This window comes from Aquarana catesbeiana, unplaced genomic scaffold (assembly GCF_042186555.1).
Source record: "Aquarana catesbeiana isolate 2022-GZ unplaced genomic scaffold, ASM4218655v1 unanchor63, whole genome shotgun sequence".
Classification (NCBI taxonomy): domain Eukaryota; kingdom Metazoa; phylum Chordata; class Amphibia; order Anura; family Ranidae; genus Aquarana; species Aquarana catesbeiana.
Genome location: NW_027362721.1, coordinates 1 through 10,000, shown reverse-complemented (window position 1 = coordinate 10,000; position 10,000 = coordinate 1). Strand labels below are relative to the sequence as shown.

The 10,000-nt window shown below is 45.4% G+C and overlaps 9 non-coding genes across 9 annotated transcripts; all 9 read left to right on the top strand.

The window, feature by feature from the left end:
- The first annotated feature begins 678 nt into the window (after window positions 1-678).
- On the top strand, window positions 679-751 carry TRNAV-AAC (transfer RNA valine (anticodon AAC)). Its single transcript has one exon. It is a non-coding gene; the product is annotated as a tRNA-Val (tRNA).
- Window positions 752-2,154: 1,403 nt separating this feature from the next.
- On the top strand, window positions 2,155-2,227 carry TRNAV-AAC (transfer RNA valine (anticodon AAC)). The gene has a single exon. It is a non-coding gene; the product is annotated as a tRNA-Val (tRNA).
- Window positions 2,228-3,275: 1,048 nt separating this feature from the next.
- TRNAV-AAC (transfer RNA valine (anticodon AAC)) lies at window positions 3,276-3,348 on the top strand. Its single transcript has one exon. It is a non-coding gene; the product is annotated as a tRNA-Val (tRNA).
- Window positions 3,349-4,751: 1,403 nt separating this feature from the next.
- TRNAV-AAC (transfer RNA valine (anticodon AAC)) lies at window positions 4,752-4,824 on the top strand. Its single transcript has one exon. It is a non-coding gene; the product is annotated as a tRNA-Val (tRNA).
- A 113-nt stretch (window positions 4,825-4,937) lies between these two features.
- TRNAV-CAC (transfer RNA valine (anticodon CAC)) lies at window positions 4,938-5,010 on the top strand. Its single transcript has one exon. It is a non-coding gene; the product is annotated as a tRNA-Val (tRNA).
- A 1,217-nt stretch (window positions 5,011-6,227) lies between these two features.
- On the top strand, window positions 6,228-6,300 carry TRNAV-AAC (transfer RNA valine (anticodon AAC)). The gene has a single exon. It is a non-coding gene; the product is annotated as a tRNA-Val (tRNA).
- A 113-nt stretch (window positions 6,301-6,413) lies between these two features.
- Window positions 6,414-6,486, top strand: TRNAV-CAC (transfer RNA valine (anticodon CAC)). Its single transcript has one exon. It is a non-coding gene; the product is annotated as a tRNA-Val (tRNA).
- A 1,217-nt stretch (window positions 6,487-7,703) lies between these two features.
- On the top strand, window positions 7,704-7,776 carry TRNAV-AAC (transfer RNA valine (anticodon AAC)). Its single transcript has one exon. It is a non-coding gene; the product is annotated as a tRNA-Val (tRNA).
- Window positions 7,777-9,179: 1,403 nt separating this feature from the next.
- TRNAV-AAC (transfer RNA valine (anticodon AAC)) lies at window positions 9,180-9,252 on the top strand. The gene has a single exon. It is a non-coding gene; the product is annotated as a tRNA-Val (tRNA).
- The last annotated feature ends 748 nt before the right edge of the window (window positions 9,253-10,000 follow it).

The window sequence follows — 10,000 nt, the reverse complement described above, 5'->3', positions numbered from 1 at the left end:
GATGTTAGGTGAGCTGGTTTGCTGGTCCTACACAGGCAAAGTTTTGCTGCAGTGCCTATAGTGCAGACTCTGTAATAGCTGACTAGTAAAACCTGCTGACCATCGCTGTAAGTGTTTAGGAAAACTTGTTTTCTGGACCCAAAGGCAATAGGAATGCGGACTTTGGCTCTCCTGCTTAGTCAGCTGAGTTGGAAAACCTAACGACCATTGGTGTATGTTTTCCTCTGATCTGGTGAGAAAAGTGTGTGGAACAGCTAGAGGTGATATCCATGACTCAGTCTATCTTGCCAGTACTGGCTGTTTTGAGGATGGTATTTGTATCAAGCTAGGCATCTGAAATGGGCTTTCTTCCTTGTTTTCTTCATTACTCAAGAGTATCATTTGCAAGGATGGTAAACTGAACTCAGGTTTTTAAATAACCAGAAACAAATAATAGCTAATACGGTGACCCCAACCTCCGACCCTCCAACCGGAAAAGGCCTATCGTGGTGGGTTTCTGTGGTGTAGTGGTAATCACGTTCGCCTCACACACGAAAGGTCACCAGTTAGAAACCGGGCAGAAACACTGTGCACACGCTAGTGCTTTTTGCCACAATGTCGCTTTCATCACCCCCTTTCAAGCATTGTACTTTAGCGTAGACTTTCGGTTTGCAAGGCACAAAAAATCTGCAAGAATGGGTTTCTGTAGTGTAGTGGTTATCACGTTCGCCTAACACGCGAAAGGTCCCCGGTTCGAAACCGGGCAGAAACACTGTGCACACGCTAGTGCTTTTTGCTACAATATCGCTTTCAGCAACCCTTTTCAAGCATTCTACTTTAGAGTAGACTTTCCATTTGCAAGGCCCAACAAAGCAGCATGAATAGGTTTCTGTAGTGTAGTGGTTATCACGTTTGCTTCACACGCGAAAGGTCCCCGGTTCGAAACCGGGCAGAAACAGTGCTTACCTTTAACTTTTTCACAGTCAGGCACACTCAAAGCTCTTGCCACACCATGCCCCTCTTGCAGCCGTAAGTGAAATCTGCCAATTTAAAGCACAGTTTAGGTGCAACACCTTCACTGGGAGCTCTTTTTCTTCACTGTTTATAAGTCGACCAGGAGAAATTGAAGACCCTTGCCTGAAGATGTTAGGTGAGCTGGTTTGCTGGTCCTACACAGGCAAAGTTTTGCTGCAGTGCCTATAGTGCAGACTCTGTAATAGCTGACTAGTAAAACCTGCAGACCATCGCTGTAAGTGTTTAGGAAAACTTGTTTTCTGGACCCAAAGGCAATAGGAATGCGGACTTTGGCTCTCCTGCTTAGTCAGCTGAGTTGGAAAACCTAACGACCATTGGTGTATGTTTTCCTCTGATCTGGTGAGAAAAGTGTGTGGAACAGCTAGAGGTGATATCCATGACTCAGTCTATCTTGCCAGTACTGGCTGTTTTGAGGATGGTATTTGTATCAAGCTAGGCATCTGAAATGGGCTTTCTTCCTTGTTTTCTTCATTACTCAAGAGTATCATTTGCAAGGATGGTAAACTGAACTCAGGTTTTTAAATAACCAGAAACAAATAATAGCTAATACGGTGACCCCAACCTCCGACCCTCCAACCGGAAAAGGCCTATCGTGGTGGGTTACTGTGGTGTAGTGGTAATCACGTTCGCCTCACACACGAAAGGTCCCCAGTTAGAAACCGGGCAGAAACACTGTGCACACGCTAGTGCTTTTTGCCACAAAGTGTGTGGAACAGCTAGAGGTGATATCCATGACTCAGTCTATCTTGCCAGTACTGGCTGTTTTGAGGATGGTATTTGTATCAAGCTAGGCATCTGAAATGGGCTTTCTTCCTTGTTTTCTTCATTACTCAAGAGTATCATTTGCAAGGATGGTAAACTGAACTCAGGTTTTTAAATAACCAGAAACAAATAATAGCTAATACGGTGACCCCAACCTCCGACCCTCCAACCGGAAAAGGCCTATCGTGGTGGGTTTCTGTGGTGTAGTGGTAATCACGTTCGCCTCACACACGAAAGGTCACCAGTTAGAAACCGGGCAGAAACACTGTGCACACGCTAGTGCTTTTTGCCACAATGTCGCTTTCATCACCCCCTTTCAAGCATTGTACTTTAGCGTAGACTTTCGGTTTGCAAGGCACAAAAAATCTGCAAGAATGGGTTTCTGTAGTGTAGTGGTTATCACGTTCGCCTAACACGCGAAAGGTCCCCGGTTCGAAACCGGGCAGAAACACTGTGCACACGCTGGTGCTTTTTGCTACAATATCGCTTTCAGCAACCCTTTTCAAGCATTCTACTTTAGAGTAGACTTTCCATTTGCAAGGCCCAAGAAAGCAGCATGAATAGGTTTCTGTAGTGTAGTGGTTATCACGTTCGCCTCACACGCGAAAGGTCCCCGGTTCGAAACAGGGCAGAAACAGTGCTTACCTTTAACTTTTTCACAGTCAGGCACACTCAAAGCTCTTGCCACACCATGCCCCTCTTGCAGCCGTAAGTGAAATCTGCCAATATAAAGCACAGTTTAGGTGCAACACCTTCACTGGGAGCTCTTTTTCTTCACTGTTTATAAGTCGACCAGGAGAAATTGAAGACCCTTGCCTGAAGATGTTAGGTGAGCTGGTTTGCTGGTCCTACACAGGCAAAGTTTTGCTGCAGTGCCTATAGTGCAGACTCTGTAATAGCTGACTAGTAAAACCTGCTGACCATCGCTGTAAGTGTTTAGGAAAACTTGTTTTCTGGACCCAAAGGCAATAGGAATGCGGACTTTGGCTCTCCTGCTTAGTCAGCTGAGTTGGAAAACCTAACGACCATTGGTGTATGTTTTCCTCTGATCTGGTGAGAAAAGTGTGTGGAACAGCTAGAGGTGATATCCATGACTCAGTCTATCTTGCCAGTACTGGCTGTTTTGAGGATGGTATTTGTATCAAGCTAGGCATCTGAAATGGGCTTTCTTCCTTGTTTTCTTCATTACTCAAGAGTATCATTTGCAAGGATGGTAAACTGAACTCAGGTTTTTAAATAACCAGAAACAAATAATAGCTAATACGGTGACCCCAACCTCCGACCCTCCAACCGGAAAAGGCCTATCGTGGTGGGTTTCTGTGGTGTAGTGGTAATCACGTTCGCCTCACACACGAAAGGTCACCAGTTAGAAACCGGGCAGAAACACTGTGCACACGCTAGTGCTTTTTGCCACAATGTCGCTTTCATCACCCCCTTTCAAGCATTGTACTTTAGCGTAGACTTTCGGTTTGCAAGGCACAAAAAATCTGCAAGAATGGGTTTCTGTAGTGTAGTGGTTATCACGTTCGCCTAACACGCGAAAGGTCCCCGGTTCGAAACCGGGCAGAAACACTGTGCACACGCTAGTGCTTTTTGCTACAATATCGCTTTCAGCAACCCTTTTCAAGCATTCTACTTTAGAGTAGACTTTCCATTTGCAAGGCCCAACAAAGCAGCATGAATAGGTTTCTGTAGTGTAGTGGTTATCACGTTTGCTTCACACGCGAAAGGTCCCCGGTTCGAAACCGGGCAGAAACAGTGCTTACCTTTAACTTTTTCACAGTCAGGCACACTCAAAGCTCTTGCCACACCATGCCCCTCTTGCAGCCGTAAGTGAAATCTGCCAATTTAAAGCACAGTTTAGGTGCAACACCTTCACTGGGAGCTCTTTTTCTTCACTGTTTATAAGTCGACCAGGAGAAATTGAAGACCCTTGCCTGAAGATGTTAGGTGAGCTGGTTTGCTGGTCCTACACAGGCAAAGTTTTGCTGCAGTGCCTATAGTGCAGACTCTGTAATAGCTGACTAGTAAAACCTGCAGACCATCGCTGTAAGTGTTTAGGAAAACTTGTTTTCTGGACCCAAAGGCAATAGGAATGCGGACTTTGGCTCTCCTGCTTAGTCAGCTGAGTTGGAAAACCTAACGACCATTGGTGTATGTTTTCCTCTGATCTGGTGAGAAAAGTGTGTGGAACAGCTAGAGGTGATATCCATGACTCAGTCTATCTTGCCAGTACTGGCTGTTTTGAGGATGGTATTTGTATCAAGCTAGGCATCTGAAATGGGCTTTCTTCCTTGTTTTCTTCATTACTCAAGAGTATCATTTGCAAGGATGGTAAACTGAACTCAGGTTTTTAAATAACCAGAAACAAATAATAGCTAATACGGTGACCCCAACCTCCGACCCTCCAACCGGAAAAGGCCTATCGTGGTGGGTTACTGTGGTGTAGTGGTAATCACGTTCGCCTCACACACGAAAGGTCCCCAGTTAGAAACCGGGCAGAAACACTGTGCACACGCTAGTGCTTTTTGCCACAAAGTGTGTGGAACAGCTAGAGGTGATATCCATGACTCAGTCTATCTTGCCAGTACTGGCTGTTTTGAGGATGGTATTTGTATCAAGCTAGGCATCTGAAATGGGCTTTCTTCCTTGTTTTCTTCATTACTCAAGAGTATCATTTGCAAGGATGGTAAACTGAACTCAGGTTTTTAAATAACCAGAAACAAATAATAGCTAATACGGTGACCCCAACCTCCGACCCTCCAACCGGAAAAGGCCTATCGTGGTGGGTTTCTGTGGTGTAGTGGTAATCACGTTCGCCTCACACATGAAAGGTCACCAGTTAGAAACCGGGCAGAAACACTGTGCACACGCTAGTGCTTTTTGCCACAATGTCGCTTTCATCACCCCCTTTCAAGCATTGTACTTTAGCGTAGACTTTCGGTTTGCAAGGCACAAAAAATCTGCAAGAATGGGTTTCTGTAGTGTAGTGGTTATCACGTTCGCCTAACACGCGAAAGGTCCCCGGTTCGAAACCGGGCAGAAACACTGTGCACACGCTAGTGCTTTTTGCTACAATATCGCTTTCAGCAACCCTTTTCAAGCATTCTACTTTAGAGTAGACTTTCCATTTGCAAGGCCCAACAAAGCAGCATGAATAGGTTTCTGTAGTGTAGTGGTTATCACGTTTGCCTCACACGCGAAAGGTCCCCGGTTCGAAACCGGGCAGAAACAGTGCTTACCTTTAACTTTTTCACAGTCAGGCACACTCAAAGCTCTTGCCACACCATGCCCCTCTTGCAGCCGTAAGTGAAATCTGCCAATATAAAGCACAGTTTAGGTGCAACACCTTCACTGGGAGCTCTTTTTCTTCACTGTTTATAAGTTGACCAGGAGAAATTGAAGACCCTTGCCTGAAGATGTTAGGTAAGCTGGTTTGCTGGTCCTACACAGGCAAAGTTTTGCTGCAGTGCCTATAGTGCAGACTCTGTAATAGCTGACTAGTAAAACCTGCAGACCATCGCTGTAAGTGTTTAGGAAAACTTGTTTTCTGGACCCAAAGGCAATAGGAATGCGGACTTTGGCTCTCCTGCTTAGTCAGCTGAGTTGGAAAACCTAACGACCATTGGTGTATGTTTTCCTCTGATCTGGTGAGAAAAGTGTGTGGAACAGCTAGAGGTGATATCCATGACTCAGTCTATCTTGCCAGTACTGGCTGTTTTGAGGATGGTATTTGTATCAAGCTAGGCATCTGAAATGGGCTTTCTTCCTTGTTTTCTTCATTACTCAAGAGTATCATTTGCAAGGATGGTAAACTGAACTCAGGTTTTTAAATAACCAGAAACAAATAATAGCTAATACGGTGACCCCAACCTCCGACCCTCCAACCGGAAAAGGCCTATCGTGGTGGGTTTCTGTGGTGTAGTGGTAATCACGTTCGCCTCACACACGAAAGGTCCCCAGTTAGAAACCGGGCAGAAACACTGTGCACACGCTAGTGCTTTTTGCCACAAAGTGTGTGGAACAGCTAGAGGTGATATCCATGACTCAGTCTATCTTGCCAGTACTGGCTGTTTTGAGGATGGTATTTGTATCAAGCTAGGCATCTGAAATGGGCTTTCTTCCTTGTTTTCTTCATTACTCAAGAGTATCATTTGCAAGGATGGTAAACTGAACTCAGGTTTTTAAATAACCAGAAACAAATAATAGCTAATACGGTGACCCCAACCTCCGACCCTCCAACCGGAAAAGGCCTATCGTGGTGGGTTTCTGTGGTGTAGTGGTAATCACGTTCGCCTCACACACGAAAGGTCACCAGTTAGAAACCGGGCAGAAACACTGTGCACACGCTAGTGCTTTTTGCCACAATGTCGCTTTCATCACCCCCTTTCAAGCATTGTACTTTAGCGTAGACTTTCGGTTTGCAAGGCACAAAAAATCTGCAAGAATGGGTTTCTGTAGTGTAGTGGTTATCACGTTCGCCTAACACGCGAAAGGTCCCCGGTTCGAAACCGGGCAGAAACACTGTGCACACGCTAGTGCTTTTTGCTACAATATCGCTTTCAGCAACCCTTTTCAAGCATTCTACTTTAGAGTAGACTTTCCATTTGCAAGGCCCAACAAAGCAGCATGAATAGGTTTCTGTAGTGTAGTGGTTATCACGTTTGCCTCACACGCGAAAGGTCCCCGGTTCGAAACCGGGCAGAAACAGTGCTTACCTTTAACTTTTTCACAGTCAGGCACACTCAAAGCTCTTGCCACACCATGCCCCTCTTGCAGCCGTAAGTGAAATCTGCCAATATAAAGCACAGTTTAGGTGCAACACCTTCACTGGGAGCTCTTTTTCTTCACTGTTTATAAGTCGACCAGGAGAAATTGAAGACCCTTGCCTGAAGATGTTAGGTGAGCTGGTTTGCTGGTCCTACACAGGCAAAGTTTTGCTGCAGTGCCTATAGTGCAGACTCTGTAATAGCTGACTAGTAAAACCTGCAGACCATCGCTGTAAGTGTTTAGGAAAACTTGTTTTCTGGACCCAAAGGCAATAGGAATGCGGACTTTGGCTCTCCTGCTTAGTCAGCTGAGTTGGAAAACCTAACGACCATTGGTGTATGTTTTCCTCTGATCTGGTGAGAAAAGTGTGTGGAACAGCTAGAGGTGATATCCATGACTCAGTCTATCTTGCCAGTACTGGCTGTTTTGAGGATGGTATTTGTATCAAGCTAGGCATCTGAAATGGGCTTTCTTCCTTGTTTTCTTCATTACTCAAGAGTATCATTTGCAAGGATGGTAAACTGAACTCAGGTTTTTAAATAACCAGAAACAAATAATAGCTAATACGGTGACCCCAACCTCCGACCCTCCAACCGGAAAAGGCCTATCGTGGTGGGTTTCTGTGGTGTAGTGGTAATCACGTTCGCCTCACACACGAAAGGTCCCCAGTTAGAAACCGGGCAGAAACACTGTGCACACGCTAGTGCTTTTTGCCACAAAGTGTGTGGAACAGCTAGAGGTGATATCCATGACTCAGTCTATCTTGCCAGTACTGGCTGTTTTGAGGATGGTATTTGTATCAAGCTAGGCATCTGAAATGGGCTTTCTTCCTTGTTTTCTTCATTACTCAAGAGTATCATTTGCAAGGATGGTAAACTGAACTCAGGTTTTTAAATAACCAGAAACAAATAATAGCTAATACGGTGACCCCAACCTCCGACCCTCCAACCGGAAAAGGCCTATCGTGGTGGGTTTCTGTGGTGTAGTGGTAATCACGTTCGCCTCACACACGAAAGGTCACCAGTTAGAAACCGGGCAGAAACACTGTGCACACGCTAGTGCTTTTTGCCACAATGTCGCTTTCATCACCCCCTTTCAAGCATTGTACTTTAGCGTAGACTTTCGGTTTGCAAGGCACAAAAAATCTGCAAGAATGGGTTTCTGTAGTGTAGTGGTTATCACGTTCGCCTAACACGCGAAAGGTCCCCGGTTCGAAACCGGGCAGAAACACTGTGCACACGCTAGTGCTTTTTGCTACAATATCGCTTTCAGCAACCCTTTTCAAGCATTCTACTTTAGAGTAGACTTTCCATTTGCAAGGCCCAACAAAGCAGCATGAATAGGTTTCTGTAGTGTAGTGGTTATCACGTTTGCCTCACACGCGAAAGGTCTCCGGTTCGAAACCGTGCAGAAACAGTGCTTACCTTTAACTTTTTCACAGTCAGGCACACTCAAAGCTCTTGCCACACCATGCCCCTCTTGCAGCCGTAAGTGAAATCTGCCAATATAAAGCACAGTTTAGGTGCAACACCTTCACTGGGAGCTCTTTTTCTTCACTGTTTATAAGTCGACCAGGAGAAATTGAAGACCCTTGCCTGAAGATGTTAGGTGAGCTGGTTTGCTGGTCCTACACAGGCAAAGTTTTGCTGCAGTGCCTATAGTGCAGACTCTGTAATAGCTGACTAGTAAAACCTGCAGACCATCGCTGTAAGTGTTTAGGAAAACTTGTTTTCTGGACCCAAAGGCAATAGGAATGCGGACTTTGGCTCTCCTGCTTAGTCAGCTGAGTTGGAAAACCTAACGACCATTGGTGTATGTTTTCCTCTGATCTGGTGAGAAAAGTGTGTGGAACAGCTAGAGGTGATATCCATGACTCAGTCTATCTTGCCAGTACTGGCTGTTTTGAGGATGGTATTTGTATCAAGCTAGGCATCTGAAATGGGCTTTCTTCCTTGTTTTCTTCATTACTCAAGAGTATCATTTGCAAGGATGGTAAACTGAACTCAGGTTTTTAAATAACCAGAAACAAATAATAGCTAATACGGTGACCCCAACCTCCGACCCTCCAACCGGAAAAGGCCTATCGTGGTGGGTTTCTGTGGTGTAGTGGTAATCACGTTCGCCTCACACACGAAAGGTCCCCAGTTAGAAACCGGGCAGAAACACTGTGCACACGCTAGTGCTTTTTGCCACAAAGTGTGTGGAACAGCTAGAGGTGATATCCATGACTCAGTCTATCTTGCCAGTACTGGCTGTTTTGAGGATGGTATTTGTATCAAGCTAGGCATCTGAAATGGGCTTTCTTCCTTGTTTTCTTCATTACTCAAGAGTATCATTTGCAAGGATGGTAAACTGAACTCAGGTTTTTAAATAACCAGAAACAAATAATAGCTAATACGGTGACCCCAACCTCCGACCCTCCAACCGGAAAAGGCCTATCGTGGTGGGTTTCTGTGGTGTAGTGGTAATCACGTTCGCCTCACACACGAAAGGTCACCAGTTAGAAACCGGGCAGAAACACTGTGCACACGCTAGTGCTTTTTGCCACAATGTCGCTTTCATCACCCCCTTTCAAGCATTGTACTTTAGCGTAGACTTTCGGTTTGCAAGGCACAAAAAATCTGCAAGAATGGGTTTCTGTAGTGTAGTGGTTATCACGTTCGCCTAACACGCGAAAGGTCCCCGGTTCGAAACCGGGCAGAAACACTGTGCACACGCTAGTGCTTTTTGCTACAATATCGCTTTCAGCAACCCTTTTCAAGCATTCTACTTTAGAGTAGACTTTCCATTTGCAAGGCCCAACAAAGCAGCATGAATAGGTTTCTGTAGTGTAGTGGTTATCACGTTTGCCTCACACGCGAAAGGTCTCCGGTTCGAAACCGTGCAGAAACAGTGCTTACCTTTAACTTTTTCACAGTCAGGCACACTCAAAGCTCTTGCCACACCATGCCCCTCTTGCAGCCGTAAGTGAAATCTGCCAATATAAAGCACAGTTTAGGTGCAACACCTTCACTGGGAGCTCTTTTTCTTCACTGTTTATAAGTCGACCAGGAGAAATTGAAGACCCTTGCCTGAAGATGTTAGGTGAGCTGGTTTGCTGGTCCTACACAGGCAAAGTTTTGCTGCAGTGCCTATAGTGCAGACTCTGTAATAGCTGACTAGTAAAACCTGCAGACCATCGCTGTAAGTGTTTAGGAAAACTTGTTTTCTGGACCCAAAGGCAATAGGAATGCGGACTTTGGCTCTCCTGCTTAGTCAGCTGAGTTGGAAAACCTAACGACCATTGGTGTATGTTTTCCTCTGATCTGGTGAGAAAAGTGTGTGGAACAGCTAGAGGTGATATCCATGACTCAGTCTATCTTGCCAGTACTGGCTGTTTTGAGGATGGTATTTGTATCAAGCTAGGCATCTGAAATGGGCTTTCTTCCTTGTTTTCTTCATTACTCAAGAGTAT